Raw genomic sequence first — 21,597 nt, forward strand, 5'->3', positions numbered from 1 at the left:
TTTTCAAAATAATTCTTTCTACTTCAATTTCTATTTTATGGTTGAACTGCCGGACATTTGTCTTAGTTTATCGTTCCATTGTTTCACGAGTATAGTATTATTTTAATTTAAACAAAAATCGATCGTACTTAAGGGAAGAAGGGATAAAAGGATATTCCAGGATACGCAGCCAGGACCAACGCAAGTACGATATTTTGCCGCAGAGGGAACCACCTGCTAAGCGATGTGCAACGAGCTCAGCGCCAAATAAGAAGGGAGGGAAACAGTGAAAGCTCGAATTCCTTCCCTTTTCGTCCTCTGACGATAAGGTAGTAGTTTCCGTGATAAGCCTGATACGCGATCATCGCGACCATCTTACACTTGCCATGTGTGGAAGGTTCCTGTCCTTCCTTGGGTTTCGAATCGACTGCCTTTTTTCAATGTCACTCGATCGTTGAACAAGGATTTTAAACTGCAAATTGTTGGCTATATTTCTATAAAAAAACTCGACGGCAAAAAATAGCGTCGTATTATTTTATAATAAAACGCCACTCCAGCTATGCGTGTCTCTGGTATATTAAATTGTGAAGATTCTAGATAAAACAAGATTCTTTAAATAAAAAAGGAATAATTTTGAAAAACTATTCAGATCAGTCAAGATATAAATTCCCTTATATAAGATATAAAAATATTGACGATTTATTTCTTCATTTTTCTATCGATCAGTTAAAAATCAAACTACTTAAACGAGTTATCATTCTTCATAAATGCAATATTATTTTTTCATATTCCAATAGCAACAGATCAAATGATATCTGATAGACTATGAAATAGAATTCTACAGATTGGTGCAACCAACCAATTACTAAGAATAATTCAACCAATAGCAATCGATGGTAAAGCAATAATTACAAAAAGATTAAAAGCTAAAGTTAACGGCACAGGCTTCCTATAATTTAGAGGAGTTCGCGTTACTTTCTGTAATTACGAGTGCAGCACAACGAGTCCCAATTTCGAGACACGCCGCATATTATTCTGCCTTCGAATATATTCAAATGTTTAAATCGACCGGGGCAAAAGGTACGAGTATAAATGCGCCCGTTTAAAAGTTTACGAGCGAGCATATTATACCAGGTGATTCGTCGGCTTGAAAACCATGCTGAGGACGAAAGAAGCGGCCCGCGAGAGTTAAAAATCACTACAATTTATACGTCCGTGCGTTCGACAAAGAGCCACGCTATATTTGAATATTTGATAATCATCCGTAACGCATGGAATTTGCTCGGACGTTAAATATTTTTACGTTTTCTTTTTATTCGGAAAGAAGAGGAAAAAGCAACTATCAAAGTCAAATTATAATAACAGCATAATTATGATAATAGCTAGACTGGTATTTATTAAAATAATATTAAATAATATTAATCAAAATAAGACTTTCTCAGGGTACTTTTGATAAGAAGATGAAATAAGAATATTGGGAAAATTTTAAGACAAAAGTACTCTTTCGTTCGTAACAATATAAAAATTGGTTAAAACACGTATTGATAAAATTGAAACAATGTCTAACGTTAGATTATTAGAAAGCACCTTGTTTTTAATGTAAATTGTTAAGGATCCGCGTTGAGGAATTTATTTTAGTCAACAGGTTATCAAAAATTCCTGCTTACACCAATTTGAGATTATTCTACTTAATGAACATCATTTCAATACGAGCTTCCAATAAAACTAACGTAAGTCATCATGCTACCGTTATACTAAATTATACGTTACGTTACTACGTTCTATCCTTTATTACAAATCCATATAAATCAATCACGCTATTTAATTTTCCCCTCAAAGTTATCTCTTTATCTTTACCGCTTTCCACTTTCCACTTACTAACAACAATTCATCCTCCTTCGCTTGAGAACCGTTCGAAACAACCTACCCTTCCGTGAAACGTTAAAAAAAACAATGATCCATTCTTCATAGTCCTCGCTGATAAACTAGACAATTTAATTTTCCTTGGAAGATTATCGCTGTATCTCTATCACTTTTCAGTTTACATTTACCAACAAAAATCCATCTCCTTCGCTTGAAAATTCGCCGGCGGTGAACTGTATGAAACAACGTAACCTGCCGTGAAACACCAAAAACAATGATCTATTTTTCATAGCCGTCTCCGTAACAACGTTACGGAAATCACGACAACCTCGAACAGCCTGAAAATTTCACGGGCAATTTAATCGCGCCGCTTGCAGAAGCCTGGAGGCGTAGCGAGTTTTCAGGCGACGAGACGCAGCGCGTAAGAATGATCCGTGATCAAAATTAGGATCGTAAAGGCGGCAAGAACACCGCGGCTCGTTCGGTTTTACGGCGCGTAAAGCGTTCAGCAAACGCAACGAAATGCAGCGGCCAAGCCTCGCGGGAGAAGCCAATGGGAAGAACGTAATTAGAAGCCGCCCTGGTGTAACTGACAAGAACGCGTCAATTAACCCGGGCGATACGCGAAGCTTCGTTGTTCATGGACAGTGAGAACGAAGCCGTAACAACGCCACGCCGCCCTGTTTCTTCCCTTTCTGCTTTTCATTTAATTCTTCGTTCTTTACCCGTTACGGTTCATTCATCGTGTACTTTAGATTTCTTTCGTAACGTTATTTTGATGGTACGGATAACAAATTATTAACCCTTTCGTCGTTTAATATGTATGTACACATGACATATAAATGGATAAAAAATTAAATATTCAAAGGGGAATTAAATGTCAGTTTCATGGATTCAGCGTTTAGGAGGAAAATTTCGTAGAAATTAATCGTATAATCGTATAAGCAAATCGTAAAAGGAACAAGATATTAATATTCAGACTATGTCGTACACTTAAGTATTTTTCATCTAGAAATGCGTCATATAAGAGTCAATTATAAATGTTCTTAGAAAAGATAAGAAAAGTCATGTGAGAAATGTATGCACGCGAACAGCTATGTATATTGTATATTGAAATTCATGTCATAAATACATCTCTCTTCTATCACGTTTTGTTATCTTAGCGATTATTCAAATGGTCGAAGGACAGATACGAAGATTACAAAGACAGAACATATTTACGATCTTTTTATTATTGGCCTTCGCGAATAATCAGAATGCCTTCGCATCATTTTCTTAGATGAGTTCATTATTATTAGACATGGACAAAATAATGGACGTATAAATTTAGTATCTCGCGGAGATTCTGAATATTTCCCCTTCCAGCCGAAGAATTTTTTTGATATACAAATCATCTGCGAAGAAACCCTGCGATAACTCCGTTCCAGAAATTTTTGTATTCTACAACATTTCGTTTTTAATTTATATTTTAATGTTAGAAGCGCGCTTTAGATGTAACATTAGAATAGCTAATATTGAAGTAAACGAAGATCAACGCTATAACGTTGGATTAATTCTATCTACGCTTCTAGCCTTAGTCTCAACACATAAAATCAAAGTTTCTTGAGCACAGGCTATATCTATGTACGTAACGTTTCAATATTCGTCTCTTGCTACAGTATGCAATAACTAAGTTTAACGTAAACGATCAAATAGCAAACAGATATCAGCACCATGGTTGCTTGCCGTTATTCATTCTAATTCTAATCCTGACCTGAATCTCAACGTATAAAACCAAAATTTATTGAGTACGGGTCATACGAGTATAAGGTTTCGATATGTTATGTACTTCGTTTGGGAAATGCAATTTACTAACAAGTAATAGCTATCTTCAATCTAAAGAATTAGATAACATAAATATCAATAAAGTCGTTCTACGCCGATATAAATTTTAATTTCCATCTTGACTTTAATCCTAATGCATGAAATCAAAGGCTCCTGAGTATAGATCGCGTGTAATACTCTGATACTAGTTACGATATTCCAACGAGCAGTAACTAAATTCAATGTAAGGAGTTAAATATTGAACAAATAGCAATACTGTCATTATGTGTCTTTATCGCTATAAATCCCAATCCTGACCTTAATCCTAACGCATAAAGTAAAGTACTTCGAGAAGAAATGGATAGTTTCAATATAAACAAAATTTACAATTAAATGCGTAATGTTACTATTTGGCAATATAACGATATTCCTTTTAACTAATAAGATATATGACGCGTATAACGTATTTAAATGTATTACTGCATAATGTATCTCAATATAACAGCACTATCAACATACCAACGATAAGTATCGATATAAACGAATAAGACAGAATGACGAATAGCTACCTATTATATAATAAATTATTTCTTATTTCATGACTTTTATATGCTATAATTCAAATGCTTCAATATTATTCCTCAGTTCTCTTTTGTACATTAAATTATTTTTCTGTGGTCACGTAGAAAGTAAAACTCGACAATTTCAAAATTTTTTGTTATATTAGACGTAGAAAGAAATTCCATAGATGTTTAACGCATTCTTCAGCGTCGAAATTTAATTTCTAAGGATGTTGCATCTATCGTTTCATTTTCAATATAATTCAGAGAACGATCGCGAATACAACAAACGAATACAAGTGGGTATCTGACGATTAAAAATTACATGTGTCTCTATTTTGTAGAAATAAAAATACGTTGTTTATATGAAAGTGTACAGTTTCTTTTCTTTATTTAATATTTGAAAAATATCATATACTTAATTGTCAAATAATAATAACGTAATTATCAAGATCTTCGTTACACGTGTACCTACCCTAACCCGGAAGCTTTAGATTCTAAACTTTGGAAACATCTCGAAAAGTTAGCTACACGCAGAGCAATCGACTTCGCCTTAAGTAGAACGTCCATCGCAACAATGAGGACTTGTTTACACACACGGGTGTAAAGTTCGCACCACAATGATTTATCCAACGATTGCAACGAATTTACAGCCGATACCATGTATAATCGATTCCTGGCACGCAATCGAGCTTTGCTATCCGTGGCTCCCAATTCAAGCCTCGTTTGTCACAGCCCACGCGCTCGCTTTTACAGGTACCGACGATTTCGCGCGTTGGTCGTGCACGTGCACGTGCACAGGAACTCTGCTCCTTTCAAAATGATCTTACGCTATGAATTGTCTCGAATCGAATGTATACGAAGTAGTATAAATTTGTTTTTTTATTAACTCCTCCTTTGTTACAGGTAAATTTATGTAGATTTTTAATATCTACTATGAAATTGTTCTAGTATTGTAAGTATAAAGTCGATGATTCTTGGGAATTTAAACGTCCCAGAAAATGTAATATTTCTCGTTTTGTATATATTTTAATAGCAATTGAACAAACTAAATTAAATAAAATCTTAATCAGCGGACTAAAATGAGTTAAACAGACCGGCTGTAGTGGAATTAAGCGTTGTATCCGAATAGATTGTTGTTTTGTAAATGCATGGGCAGATTAATTGTCGATTTGTCTAAAATATGAAAAATGTTCATTCCTGTAAGAGCACATAACGTTTCTCGTTTTCTTGGCATATGTTCATTAACTTGAAACGAATTTCTAGAAGAAAATGCAATGCAAGATAAGAAAAAAAAAAGATCGGAACAAAGTATAGTAATATAGGAAAGGAAATAAACGAGGAGTAATTTCGAACAATCACGCAACATCGATAAATAACAGAACAGATCTTTAACCGTTAATAACTTTCTCGTGAATCAAAGATAGAAATATCAAAAGGTAATACGAGCATGAAGCTGTATTACGCACGATTTCTTGATATTAACAGGGCGAGAGCGTGAACACGCGTACGCATATGCAATTTAGAAAATATTGCACCGACGATTATGATCCGGGGTAATAGCGCGTCAGTTTACCGTGGCGTAAATGTATTATGGTTTCGAAGCAGCAGCGTATTAGCAAGTCAAATCGCGAGACAGTCATTGTTAGCGAGTGGATTTCAGCCTTGCTATTCGTAAATGCACGTAAATATTTTCAAACAGTTTCTGAAACGGCTCGCCTTCGAATAAATATAAAGTGTAGCGTGTAACGCGGACGATTCGTAAACGTGAGTTATAAAACGTAACGCACCCTTAATAGACCGTGACGAGATGCGAGGTAAAAGACCTGCATTACTTCGCAACTTTGATTATCTTAAACTTCTTCAACTGGAACTAGTTTTCAATTTATTTAAAATTCGAGTCACAAACAATTTTAAACTTTATTTCGGCGGCTAAATAATCGATAAACAATGACCATTACGACCAATCAACGTTACAACATGCATTGCTATAAAGCAACATATACCCAACGTATACCTCTAACTTATCCGACCATAATTCTCCACGAATTACATTCAATGCAATCTCACTATGCACGAAGTCTCCATCAATTAATTCCTTCGAACAGTCTATAACTTTTTCTTGAAAATGAAGCAACGATAAACGGACTCCGTTTTATGACATTTTTCTCAAATGACAATTGACACCAATTTCCAGAGATATCCACCTTTTTCGATTACGCTATCCTAATCAAACTGTCACCGTTATTTCTCCCCCACGACGTAGGCTCGTGTTTAGCGTTGCACGATTGCAAAATGCCAATTAACTTCGTTCGCAATTTCTTTTTTCCCTAGGTAGGACAACAATGTGTTTTTTCGTATTATGCTAATACCGTGCCTCCAAGTTAATGTCGTCATGTTGTATCGAGCTATAAACTACACGCTGGAATCCTAGTTTACATCATTCCTGCGTGACGAACAAACACTGGAATCTATCGACTCTCGCGTGTTACGAGACGTTTATTATGCTCGAACCTTAAGCACCAGCCTAACACAGTGACATCTTCTTTCATCTCGATGCAAGAGAACCACCTGCGGCAAGATCCTGCAGATCGCTCCGCAAGGACGATGTCGTGTGTGTGGAAGATTGTGAAAGGTATGCTTAACCCTGATACGATCCTCGAATTTTTAAACCTCGACCATGATCTCATTTTGGCAAGCAAAAATTCCTGATGTCGTAAGAAAATATTTAAGGCCGTAGGTGTTAGAAACTAATTAAATCGAATCGACGAGCCGTGAATATCGATAAGATATTTTTCAGATTTCGTTCAAACTGTGCGTGAAGATGCTCTTTAACGTTAGAAAAATATAATTGGATCGAAAATGGCGGAAAGAATGTCATAAGGTTAACGATGATTTTCAAGGAAAATAGAATTGAATTTGGGAATGTAGAAATTGATTTGGATGCGTCTTCGTGATTTACTATTTTATAAAAAGGGTAATTTAGAGGTAGGTTATTACGATTTTATGCTATTGCTTTTAGACAAAATTTTGGACACTATATAAATTAGAAAATTTACATTTGGGACAAAATGTTCAATGTTAAGAACTCATTTGAAAATACTATTCTCTTAAAGATACTTTCAGCGATATTTTATACTAAATTAGCTGTCAATGATACGAATCGTACTTCATTATCACTTATCACATGTGAAATGTATAACTAGATGAAACTAGAATAAGAACAATAAATCATTAATATTATATATAGATATACTATTATTTACTTACTATTTTTCTTCCTATCAGAACACTTATATAATTTAATATTTAATTTAAGCACACGGTTTTAAAGATTCTCTTTAGAGATAAATTCTACCTTTACACATACCATCAAGATAAAAAATCCGATTAGCATTACACTACTCTTTTACTTCTATAAAACCTTCATAGCGATATATCCATGATTTTCATAATCTGCACAATTCCTCCTACTAATATTCTTACGTCACTGTATTGCAAAATTATTAATATACAGAATATGAATAGATTACATCCTCGATGGTGTCCGTATCTGTTCACGGTTCGCCTTCTTCCATCCACCACGATGTCCCTCGATTCCTCGTCGTGTCACTTCCGCTTGTCAGTTTCTACCCGCTACCGGGTGAGAATTAAGAATTTGTAATCACTGATCGTGATAGCGATTGATGAAACGTTCCCTTCTACTTCAGTTCGTTCCACGAACGTGAATAACATTGGATTTTAATGCATCGCGATATTTATTACATTGTTCCGTAGGTTATTCTACGATTTCGTATTATTACACGGCGTGTCGAGTCGTTAAACGCTTTAATCAGTGGCGTAACTGTACTAAATCGAGGCTTTATAAGACGATAACAGGATTTAAAATACTTCTCTTTATATCGAAGAGTAAGGTAAACGACATATTTGATATCATAGCATTCACCACATTTGGACAAATATTGAACGATAACGTGCTACTTAGTGTACCATTAATCTTCAATGACGAATTAATTGCTAAATGAATTTTTAAAATTAGAATGGGTTTATTAAAATTATCGACGTCCTGGTTTTATGTAGGTTACAAAATAATGCATAGATAAAATACATATTTTTAATTTAAATGCAGATTATTTACACACGAATATTCATTTAAACTTGCAATGGGAAGAATTGTTTTACATCTTTTTAAAGTGGAAGAGAATCTCGGTTGAAGTATCTATGAATCTCAGTGAAGCGTATAAAATGATCGATAAATGTACCGTAATATGTTATATATACCTTGCGTTTTATAGTCGGGAAAACCACTACCTATAACTAACAAAACACTAACTCTTCTTAAATTGCGTATAAAACAATAATATCTCTTAAATTCATATTTGTTATAAAGTAGATATATGTTATAGAATTTACAAATCAAATGACAATTTGATTTACAAACATTGAAAGCCTATCTGGAAAGCCTATCATTGATTTATACCGCAATGAAAATCTTCCAAGAGATAGAGATAATAATGTCATCATTATAAAAGTTAAATTAATTTATAGCGTGAAACAAGACACGAATTATTGGGAAATTACAGGGAAGAAAGAAAGTGTGTTTCAGATGGCCAGTAAAGAGAAGCTCTTATGTATAAAGCACGATAGAGAGAAGTAAAATGAGAATACAACTAGCGTGTGTTCGCCGAGTGGTCATGCGAAACAAGTGGCCGCGCTACGGAATGACCTTAATGGAGTTTGATAACGTAGAAACTTCGCGAGAAGGTGATAACCTTCTCTGTCCACTTTCGTCTACTCTTTTCTTTATTACAGAGCGTTTTATCCGTCGACTTTCAGCGACGATTCTACGCGGATCTTTCCTCGGAATGATCGACGATCGAAAGGTTACATTCACAAAGGAAGAATGTGTACGATGCTCGCAACCGTCGGGAAAGGTTAGATTTAATGAAGAGCAATAAAGACAAGAAGTATAGATCCGTCTCTTGAGTGAACGTGAACTCTATGTTTCATGAAATTTAATGACGTTTGTTTCTTTTGGATATTAATTATTGAAATTTATATCGTGCAATGGAATTTTATTAATTCGACCTTATTACGCTCTTAGATAGAAGAAGTGAGTGGAACAAAGCAACGATCATTGTAGGAGGGGAGAGATTTCGAAGATTTTCTGTTTCTATATCTAATTTGTATTTTAATATGATACTTTAATAATTGTAGTAAGCGTTTTGCATTATTTTTTACCTAATCTTCTTTTCGTAACGTTAAAAAATATTGTCAATTTGAGAGAAATATGAAAGAATCTTTCACGTATGTAATTTCTCGCTGTCACTTGGTCCAAAGACATACTCGAAGTATTAAAACTTTTCTTAATATTCGAACTTAATAATTTTTTTAATATTCGACAACGTGTATAAAAACATCTACTGAAAACTTTTATCTATGAAATTTCAGCTGCAAATTGTATGCATGAATATGCTTCTATACGCGTATATACACGTATGTATAAATATTATAAACCTCTAACGACATCAGATGTTTCGTAATAAATTATTTTCACTTGCCAATTATTCGACGAAGCAAATTCATATTTCGCAATTTGTACTTTCCAAATTTCCTACTATACGACAAATTACGCCAAGACCACTTACATCATCAAATTTACAGGAACACAAATAATGGACAAAAATAAGATGACACAGTGTTTCATTTTCTCCTCTTTCTGGGAATATCTGTTATCCAGAAACGGGCAATTCGTAGAATATCCTCGGCAGTTTCTCCGTAAGAATAGAGGAAAAAAACAACAATGTATGGCCGACGATTAAAGCATCTACACCGTTCGACCAAGGTACAGAGAGAAGAGAAGAATGATCGAAGGAGGTGTGTGCGCGTGATAATCCGCTATGTGGTTAAGGGTTTCTTGGCAAAGGTAAAGATTTCTGCATTCCGAGGATACGTTCCAGCGAACAATTTACTCCGACCTCCTTATATTTTATTTACAGTTTCCCTGATCCTCTGTTTCTTCTTCGTTAACGCAATTCCGCGCATTCTCTGGCCCCTCTCGATGCTCCCCCGTGTCTAATGAACGTTAATTGCGCGCACGCATAATACGCGCAACTATTCGTTTAATGAAAGACCTTAACACCGTATAAAACGCTCACGATCCTGTTTCTCTTCTTCTTAATCCCGCTCCTGATGGCTTTTTTTTCTCATTTCGTTCTCTTCGTTTCTTTTGGAGGGAGAGAGGAGGGTCGTTTAGCTGAGACTGGCTTAATGAGGCTCGTTACACGAGTCAACACGTTGTGGTCGAGGCGACGAAAAATGTGGTAAATTATTATGAATTATCTTATCGATTATGGAATCGCGCAACGAGTGTCCCGGATATTATTGGGAAACAAGGTGTTAAGTACCTGGAACAAGGATTACATAGTTTAAGGGGAGTTTTATGACTTTTATGGCTATATAGAATTTCATAGAAAGATAGGCGTACTAAAATAGTAGGTGATTAAATTACTATGCAATCGGTTTTATCGTTTTGTTTATCTACTCTGTTAATGATACATTGCTTTTTTGAAATTTCATACGTAAAATTGCCTACTTTCAAATGGTAGATAATTGCATATTACTCGTATGTAATACACATACACACAACTGGGAAACAACGAACCTGCAATATAGCGTAGAATATTTTGGAGAAAGCTACGATTGGAAGATTCATGCTGTAGAAAGATTCAGCAAATAATGATAAAGATAATGAAACATTCATGTTTTAATGTAATTTGTATTTTCATTTTTTGATTTCTTCTTCGTCAAAGGTCTCTGACAATGTGACTCTGATTCCTGAATTTATTAAAATTAAAACAACCTATCTGACCAATGTATTATTTCTTCAACGTCTTACAATCCATTGTTCCTTTAAAATGACAAAATATTCTAGTCGAGGTTTCTCGAATATCGAACGTGTAATCGATTAATTAACTGCTTAATTCTTCGATAAACTTACTAACAGGAGGTTTCTCATTTTCACAAATTTGTTCACCTTACACGAATAAGCAACAATCTTTATACACTTAACAGAAAGCTGAACAAATTGTTTGAACAATCTCCAACAACCTTACCGTTCTCGCATTTCTTCAACGTGTTACTATTCCATTAAAATCTGCCGCTATTGTAACGCAATATTTTTTTTACGTTTCTTTTTTAATTATTATTTATTTATTTTTAATTATTAACTATCGAATTCCATTTTTCAACATTGCGGCTATGAAACAAAATTCCAATACTTCTTCTTCCATTTAGATCGTACAATTTTACGAAGCTTAAAAATCTCGAAATATTCATAGCAATACAACGAATCATACAAAATATAATAACTCGAATATTACATACTTTTATGAAATCTTACAAATTTTGTACCTTACGTGATATATCGAACTTCTATAAAGTATTTTCTAACGCTCTTTCCGTATTTTAACGAGGCTACATAATATACAATAAGTTTCTTTATTCGCACTTTCCAACATTTTCTCATCCGCCACTGTGATCCTCAGTGGTTCAGTTCGAGCATCACGCGAAACCTCCTCAGAGTCCGCGTGTCTATCGAATCAAACGGACTCTCCAACCCCCCCGCCCCCCGCCCCAGGAGAAAAAGCAAAGGAGCGGTAGAGTGGTTTTTACGGGGGCGCGAACGCGCGACTAGCGGGACGTTAAGCTATCTGAAAGGTGATCTAAGAGCGGTTGAGCACGCGGTAGAAACCGTTCAACGGGCATCGAGCACGGACTAATTTATTCCGCGAGTCCCTGCGGCCATCGTGATAGCTCATTAAACGCGCAAACAAGAAACGATTCGCGAGCAGTTTCGTTGCGGCGTCTCTCGCCGCTCCCATGGATCGGCGGCGCGACGCCCTTTTCTTGGAACCGGAGGCACGCAATGGGAAAGAAAATATGGAAATGGACGTGGCAAGACAACGAGCTTAATTGCGCGAGATACGCATAGAGGCGACCGGGAAGAAGAACCACTAACAGACCGACCAACGACTTGCAAACGGTTACAAAGAGATACAGTACCGACTATTGTCCTGGTAATTGCGAGAATTTGCGCTCTATTCCGTGCAACAGAACTGATTAATGGACGCCTACGATTATAGCAAAAACATTAATTTTGCTAATGTTAACTGATTTTAGTCACTGATTTTTATGCCAAAACGATTAGGAATATTTCGTAGTTGTTGTCCTTTGAAAGGAAACAAGTCAATCGTTTTGATCTTCGATACGATATTTCTGTTACTTGTCACTTTTCTTACATTTACGTAGCAGTTGAGAGGCTATGTAGGAAACTTTTTAATAGATGAAATGTTCCATACTTGAAATCAGACTGTAGGCACTGGAATCTGTGACAGAATAAACGAATTGAGAGGTTTGTAATAAAAACGATCTTTATCCAAACGAAAAGAACACTATGCATTATACGTACTATATTTTATTTCAATCTTTTTTAACAGAATATTCATCGTATCATATAATCGCGCTAAGTTTGTCTGAGATTATATTACAGAAGATGTGTATCTGAAGATTTGAATCACGAAGTTATGGAACCATGACAAAAGTCATGTTTCTCGTGTAATTCTACTTGTCTCTACGGTCTGATTTAAGGAATTTAATACGTCTCTTGTTCAATTTTACACGTATCTACGGTTACTTAAAAAGAGATATAATTTGATATCTTCATGGAGGTCTTGCCATTTTATATACGTGTATCGTGATACTGGATTTGTAATTATAATGAATCGTACATCACACGAAGAAGTGGCTTATAGCTTCTATTCAATCTGCGCATAGTATATTGTCTAAATTTATCTAAATTTGTCTAGATTCAGGAATTAATTTCCTAATCTTGATCTGGTTCATACTTTATTAGACACTTGTTAGCATCAAACGAATCGGCTGACTGAATTTTAATTGCGATACAATTGACGTTGATAACATCTCCGAGACACGGCGTAGTTCGTATTTCCACCCTGGCGTGAGTAACTAATTCCACTTCATTTCGTAATTTATATAAATCCATTGTTATCCCAGATTTCCATTAATTATCACAATTTGAAAAGTATAATTCCGGGTAGAAAAGGAAAATGCAAAATAAAGAAATAATATATATAATTACATTCTTACAGAATAGAAATACATAATTAAAAGCGTAGTGCAAGGAGATTTTATCATAAATGCAAATGCAACGTGATAATAAGCATATCCATAATTAGGCGAGGATCTGAGAAACAATTTAAATCATTTAAATTTTAGATTAAACTGTTTTAAGTTGTAAATTATAATTAAAACAAAAGAAGATGCATCGAATAATGGTTAAAGAATCTCCACTTATAATAAGCATGAAATATTAGGCGAAAGAAATTGAACTCGAGTCGAGGCGAAGGCGTAGCAGCATATCGGTCACGAAAGAGTTAATGAGCGTTTAGGGACGCGTAGATACGCGAGGAATTACTTAAGAACGCGCCGCGCGTAGCCAAGCCGAAAGCCAGGATCGCGCTGAATTATAAAGCAGACCTTTATTCTACGGTCTTCTTGACCATTATCGGCAGACGTATCTTGAAATAGTAATAGAGGCGTGAAACAATTTGTAACGCGGGGGCAATCAACGCGGGAAAAAACGAACAACAATAGGAGAATGATCGCGAACCAAGAAACTATTTCCTTTTCTTTTTGGCCATCTGTCACTAAAAACTGACGATTTTGCCCAAATTCGACGAGACATTTCAAGTTTGTGTTCGAGGAGAAGTTTAACGAGAGTCTTTCTTTTAAATTTATGTACTTACTTTTATCTTTTACCTCCTATCTTCTTAAGAAGCTTCGTGAAGAAGGTGTCTCCAGGTGTCACAGAAGTATTTAACATATTTAACATAGAATACTTAACATAGAACACTATCACGTTCATATGATTGTGTTATATAAAACATTTTGAAATTTCACTAACGTCGCAACGAGACACGACTGGTTAAATTTGTAATATGCATGTTTCTGAATCTGCATGTACAAATGACGATGTATTTATTGCAAAGATGCCTATATTTAGTACAAAATTGGCGTAGCCATGTTCAATAAACGCAAGCTCATTGAATATTAAGGTTTATTAATATAATAAATAATGATTGTTCAACTGATCTATTAATGTTTTATAATCTACGCGAAATATATAGACTTGTATTAAATATTTTGTAATTTATTCGTATAACTTTTAATTAAAATAAAAATTGAGTACTTTATTATCTTCCCGGGAATAGAATAAATTCTATTCTTCCTCGTTAACATATTTAGGTATTTTATTCAATTACAGTACCTATAATATTATTTCCTAGCAACCTGTTCGTATAGCAACCACTCGAAGAATAATTACGTCGGTGTTAATAAGCGACCAAGCAAAAACGAAACAGTTACGTACAACTCTTTGAGCATAGTTTTGCATTCACCTGTTATTAGAAATCCTCCAGCGCAACTAAGAAATTATTTATAGAGATAGAAATCGGTAAATCTCTATTACTCCAACTATCTTCCCTCCTGCGCGGTACACGCAGTTAGGAATCCGAATAAACGACTATCTATCCGCTATAAATATGAAAGTATAAAAAAGAGCGAAACGTAAAGATGGTTGTATCGTACACACCAGGGTGCACCATAAGGGTTAATGGTCATTACCTTCCGCGGAGACCGAAATGCACGAGAGCAACGAATTTATCAGTGACGGTAATTAAACGCGCGGCGCCGCGTGCACCTAAATATACACTTGGTTGCAGCTATTTAACATGTCGCGTGGATCGCAACAGGTTTAACGAGACGAAAAATCGTCGCGTTTCGCGTTTGCGTAGCGAGCAATTAAAAGCCAGTAACAACGTTTTACGCCGATGCGTCTCCGTTAGAATGAAAGAAGAAAATAGCGACGCGGATTCAGGGTAATTAACTCGAACGTTCAGTCTCATTCTTTGACCGCTTCGCAATCGCGGACGAGATATCTCGCGAAACAATATTGTACGATGCCACGGACGAGCTATCCCGTTCTAACAAATAAATACACGGGATATCTTAATACGTTGCGAGATATCTCGTCTGTGATAGCAGGGCGGTTAAACGATAGATAAAATGAACGAAATATCTACGTTTTTCGTTTCTATTAAACATCTGCATTTTGGACATTTACGACGAATAGAAAGATAGGAAATTTGTAAGATAAGGCAAGACGAGTTTACGGATCAGAAGTGGAATACGCGCGTTGTCTCGATCGTGATTATCTTCGCGGTAGTCATCGATCTCGTAGCAAGAAGCAATTTTAGTTTACGTGTTTCAATGCTGCTGATTCTTTCAATCAATACACGTTGATATTTTACGTCTGTTCGAAATAAATCATTTAATGCTTCTGATTCAGATACCTAGTTCGAACGTACAATAAATTTGCAACTTGTAAGATGCTAAATACCAGTCAATAAATATTAGTCTACATTCTGTCCTTAACTAGCTACTGCTGTCCTAACACTTGCAAGCACACAGTGTACTTCCAAAATAAATCAGATCTTTTCACTGACTTGCTCAACATCGAATAAATGGAAATACGAACAATTGCGTCGAACGCACAAAGTCTGCAATTAACTCCAACATTAAGCTGCCCTTTCCACCACTTCGTTTCGTAGCATTCGACAAGATTCAACTAAACGATAAAACTACCTGCTATCTGCCCCTAGAAAATACCACCACCCTATCAATCTCGATCAGCAGCCTATCTAATTCGGCCATTTGCAGGTTCGCACGTTTGAGCCCAAAATGGCGGACACGCGGCAATCTGCGAGGCAACGAAGTCGGAACTCGCTTGTTTTCGGTAGATGCTTTGTCTGGTGTACGTCGACCATGAAGCTCGTGACGCGCGAACGAGCATCGATTGTCACGAGAATTACCAGCGGGTCGTCGCTCCTCTCTTATTCGCGTTTCGACAACCGTGTCACGCGTCACGGACGGGTTTTGTCGAAAAAAACAATAAACACTGCCGCTCGTTTCCTCGCCTTTCTAATTACCTTTTCTCTCATCGACACCTCTCCCTGTACATCAGGCTCACTTTGTCCCCATTCCCCATCCTCGTACCCTGTACTTCATACAAACTGCTTCCTCCGGATTGGCTCGTTCACCCCTTCGCTTTCTTCGTTTCTCCCTCTCTACGTTCCCCTTTTTCTATGCGTCTACCACTCTCTCTCTCTCTCTGTCTCTCTCTTTTTCTCTCTTTCATTTTCTTTCATTCTCATTTCTGTCCTTGTCTTTTTCGCAGATAGAAAAACAGAGATAGAAAAACGCAATACGTAATCCTTTCGATGGCACGAAGCGAGAATATGTACGTTCATTCGGTTCCACCCTTGGTGCCTAGCCTGGCCAACTACCAGCGACTCTTGTAACTCACTCAGCGAAATTGTAATCACGGTAATGCGTATCCAGACAACGATGGTCGTTCAACACAGTCGAACGCATCCGGCCGATTAAACATCGTCGACGAAGAAACGACACCTTCGATAGGATCGAGGCGGATGAATTTATGGAAATTATGGAAGGATTCGTGTAGAACACGGTAACTTGCGCGAGACAAATTACGTTAGCAGGGTTATTGTTTCCGTTCTACTGTGCACGTTGAATGGTTTATAATTATTGCACGAGGTTAACTTTTGTCACGATTTCACCACAACACGAACAATCATCTCCTTTCTCGTCCGAAACGCGCTGTATTCTCACTGACTGCCATTGTCCAGGTATAATTACGGCGCCGAAAGGTGTTCCGCGGGTAAATTTAAGTTGCAGAGGTTAAATTAACAGACGTTTCGCGATTACGAACGACGCAAAGGGTTTTCTCGGGACCGTGGCTACTTGAATATTTAATTAATTGTTTAATACGTTAAACAGACAAAAATGGTCGCTTGGCTTTTCAATCGATTCGATGTAATAATTTCTTTATTTATGCGTCCCTTATTTCTTAATACGTCGTTTCATTTTTAACGAAAACAAGTCAGATCACTATCTATAATTATATTCGGAAGAATTGAAATCGACTGAATGTGAAATGTATATGCCCTTAATAGCTTGTAGCTGTCATTTATTCAATAGGTTTCATGATTACAGAAACTTCGGATTAGGTAATGACAGGGGAAGATAATAACGTTATTCTTCATTCTTCTAAGGAAAATATCGTACTTGTATATAACCATTAACATTAAGAATAATTAATCATAATAAAATATCGTACCTGCATTGAAAAATATTTACTCGGGACAATTATTCAAATGATTTATAAATTAAAAGAAAGATCGAATGTACATCTACCAGGTAAGTGGTAGTATTTCTCAAGAAATTGAGAAATTGCGGTGAAATGGATGTTCATGTTGAAAGATGAATCAGTTATCTCACGTTGGCTGCCGCGTTTGAAATTATTTTTATGATACGTTTATGTCAGTATTATTGAGTAATTGTAAGGTAGATGCGCACATTTTCTATATGGTAATTGATTCGAATGGACAGAGGTATAATCGGTATACACTTCGTATATGGTAATTGATTCAAATAGGTAGAGGTTAACGGGTAAAAGAAAAAGTGGCGAGTAAAAAAGTTGAAAAGTCGTGTAACGATAGTGTATAGAAGGTAGTACGCAGTATTGTAAGCAATAGAGCAATTTATCAACAATAGAGTACTATTATCTAGATAACCTAAAACAATGGGCTATTGATACGGACTCTGAAAAGAATACAACTGTAATTTGCTAAGAGAGTACATACTGATATTCCTTTCGTCGTAGTTCGTGCACTAGCCTTCTGGCGGTGTAAAATATTCTATATACACGCAATAGCCCCAGTTGTTTCGAACTATTCAATAAATACAATCTCACTGTGATCTATCTCTAATTTAAGCTTTCATAAATTCTACATAAATTTCAACTTTTTCTCCGAAATTTTTATTCGATCTTATCGTATTCAATATATTTGAATGACGACTTCTAGCTAATAGAGCGATCAACGATATTTAGAATTAAAAATACACCGAATTTAAAGCAACGAGAATGAAGAATAACGAGAACGAAGTAACAAGTTATTGATACATACAATTAAAAAAGCTTCGAAGATGCTCAGAGCAATGTTTAGATATCAACAAATTACGATTACCAAAACCGAGATATCTGTAATTAACAATTTCCCGTATATACCTAAGTATACCAATCAAATTTCTAAAATTCGAGATACACAGAATTAGAATCACAAATTTTTCGTTTTAACCGAATCTGAGAATATCCAAAAACAGAAATATCTACCAAGGAAACGAAGACAATTCCCTAAACCTGGCAACAAAACCTGACTTAACAATCTCTCCTTTTGTCTTACGCTAGTACTGTTATTCTACTGATCCTATTCTGCTTGACCTATTCTACTTATCCTACTCTACTTATTTTATTCAACTTACTCTATTCTTCTTCACCCACGAACTGTCGTGTAATCAACGAACTGAAAAAAAAAAAACGTAACAAAGCAACGACGAGTATCGTCGTGGAAGCAGAATCAACGATCGGCATATCCACAGAACAACGAACGCGTGTTCTCAGTGCGTAACGAGACTCGCGGTAGGTTACACACGGAGAAATAATAGCGGCGAAGCCGTGGTCGACGTCGTCATCGTCGTCGTCGTTCTCATTATCGTTATCATTCTTGTGGCCACTTATCATGGGACGAACTCGAAGAAAGCCACAGCTACTATGAAGAGGCGAGCGCGAATGAAGTCATCTTCTCTGATGCATCGATGCTTATCCCAAGCGCAGTTTCTTAAGCTCGACTCAACCCATTTACGACATTACCTGCCGCACCCACATGGCGAGGATATGGAGACTAGAAGACGAACAGCAGCGAAAGAAAGAGAGGGGGAGAAGAGAGAGAAATACGCGAGCCAGCGTTGCATTGTGAGCTCACGCTCTTCAAGGCCCCTCTTTTACAAAATGGCGTAATATGTCGCGCCATTATTTGCACCCATCCAAGGACTTCTCCTTCTTCTGATTGCTTTCGCTACAAGAGACACTCTAAACGAACCGTAACTACCTTTTCGGCCGCAATCTTTTCCTAATTGCTATTTAGGGCTGCAGTGGTTATACAGGCGAATGAAACGAAATTGAAGTTACTTTGGTGAATATCGGATGAATGTAAGGGGAGAAGAAAGAAGATGCATTTGCTCGTTTATTTTCTTATTTGGCAATGTAAATATTTAATTTCTACGTAGAATTGTGTATCTTCGTTCTTTGTCCATCTAGTGATGTTTTCCTTCATTAAAGTTGTTCAATTGGTTGATTGAAATCAATAACTTTAATAAATCAGATCCTATGATCTGTGTCAAAGGATACGATAATGTGCTGGATATTCAGTGGAAGGTATTCCGTATTTGCATAAATAAACGTCTATGGAATGACGATTAATCAATTTTCTAGGAGCTATTTCATTAGTTATATCGCAAGGATATTCATGAAAAAGAGATTCAAGAAAGAGGGATTCTCTAATTAAACCAACAGACATACGATCATCAAAATACTGTAGGTGATTTCATAAAATAAATTCCAATCATATGTACCTGTATATGTAACTATCATCATCTATATTCCAACATGTCTATAAATCTACTAAAAATATTTCGCTACAAATAAAATACTTTGACGCTTCTAAAACCAAGTAGCCATTAACATCTACCGTGTCTTCAATTAAACCAACAAATTTACAACCGCTGAGATAATTTACAATTACTATCGTTACGATCCCTGCCCTACCCATACTCCACGCTAATATACCCATAAATTTACTAAAAATGTGTATAGGTGATTCTTCTTAAACCTCGTTTAACTGTGATTAATTCATCGTAAAACCAGACGCTATTGACAACGTGGTCACGAGTCCCGTGGCACAATGTCGGGGGAATCGAAAGGTGACGCGTCGAAACCGTCATTTTTACCGGGCTCGACGCTGATACACGATCATTTTTGTTTCTTCCGGCTAGTTATGGCATTGGCGTATAATAGTGGCTTTAACTGCGTTCGCAAAGTGGCGTAATTTATTGCGCCATTATGCTCGGCTAAGGAGCTGCTTGTTGCGAACGACGACGAGACCCGGTGAGTCGCGTGCATGCGGACGTGATTTAAGTTAAGGAGGATGACTACCGTGTCGCTATTACGAGGGCCGCGAGTTCGACCAAACCGGGACTTTCCGTCGACGTTACTCGGACTATAAATGCCTCGTTTACTCCTTTAACACCCTGTTCGAGGGAAACGCCAGATTCATCAAATATCGGTCGAACAGTCGCTGGTTTTTATAGACGTTTTCCGCGGATAAATTTTCCACGATTACTGTTAAATACGGTCATTCGAGGATTACGATAGAACACACTCGAAACTGGCGAGAAGTTTCATCTGTCTTTGGCAAACATAAAGCGTATTGCGTGATCAACGAGCTGAAGGTTTGACGATGAAGTATTTAAAGGCTGTTTAGACTCAAAACTTGTGAGAGAACGCGTGAGATCTTCGGTGGAAAAGTTTGTAACACGATCACGAAGGAAGGCTGTTTTCAAGTAGAGATTTGTCGAGTAGAGTATCGACGGCAGAAATAATCAGTTTTCTCAAAATGTATTCTTTCATGCTCGCGTTCTTTAAATAATTAAATAATGTCAAAACGATACGAACGATGGTCACGAATACTCGTGCTTAGAAAATAATATATTCGCCACTAATTCACATGCATCGTGAATAAACAAAGGGAAGCGCGAGCAATCTGAGCTCGACCGAAGATAGATTCGTTTCGACGCTCGAACACATCAGATTATTTCTTCACTCGCACAATCTAAAATTCAATCTAAAACGAAAGTAGGCACGCGAATCAACTCTCAACGTTCTCCGACTTATTATCCTGATTCCCATTGCTTCTAGCCTAAAACAGGAAACCACACCACTCCTTCGCTAATCCTAACTAACCTTTTAATATCTTCTAATCGAACGGGTCTATCACTGTCTCCAACCACTCGAATCTAATACATCAGACAGAAGGTAGGCGAATCGAACGTTCTCCAGCCCATCGTCCAAACCTGATTCCCGTTATCCCCAACCTAAAACAGAAAACCATATCTACCACTCCTTCGCTAATTCACAATTTCCACAAACAAGCTGACTAGTTTAATCATATTAACGATCTTCGAGTGAAATGTCCGCGAGATTTAGTACCAGCGTACGACCGCTCCCAACTCCCAACAGCTTCTAACAAACGAAAATGGTCCCGCGCGATACGATCGACCCGTAGACGGAAAAAGACGGCGAAATCCACGCGCGGTGTACGACAAGAGGAGGGCA

At 36.7% G+C, this 21,597-nt stretch overlaps 1 protein-coding gene and 1 long non-coding RNA gene across 2 annotated transcripts in view; one reads left to right on the forward strand and one right to left on the reverse strand.

Annotated features, from left to right (window-relative positions):
- Positions 1–21,597, reverse strand: part of LOC105665946 (UPF0489 protein C5orf22 homolog) — a 321,845-nt gene that overhangs the window by 140,256 nt on the left and 159,992 nt on the right. The gene's annotated exons all lie outside the window — the stretch shown is intronic.
- LOC125385423 lies at positions 6,178–7,456 on the forward strand. The gene is made up of 2 exons (XR_007224679.1): positions 6,178–6,840; positions 7,006–7,456. It is a non-coding gene; the product is annotated as an uncharacterized LOC125385423 (long non-coding RNA).

This window comes from Bombus terrestris, chromosome 7 (assembly GCF_910591885.1).
Source record: "Bombus terrestris chromosome 7, iyBomTerr1.2, whole genome shotgun sequence".
In the NCBI taxonomy this organism is placed as follows: domain Eukaryota; kingdom Metazoa; phylum Arthropoda; class Insecta; order Hymenoptera; family Apidae; genus Bombus; species Bombus terrestris.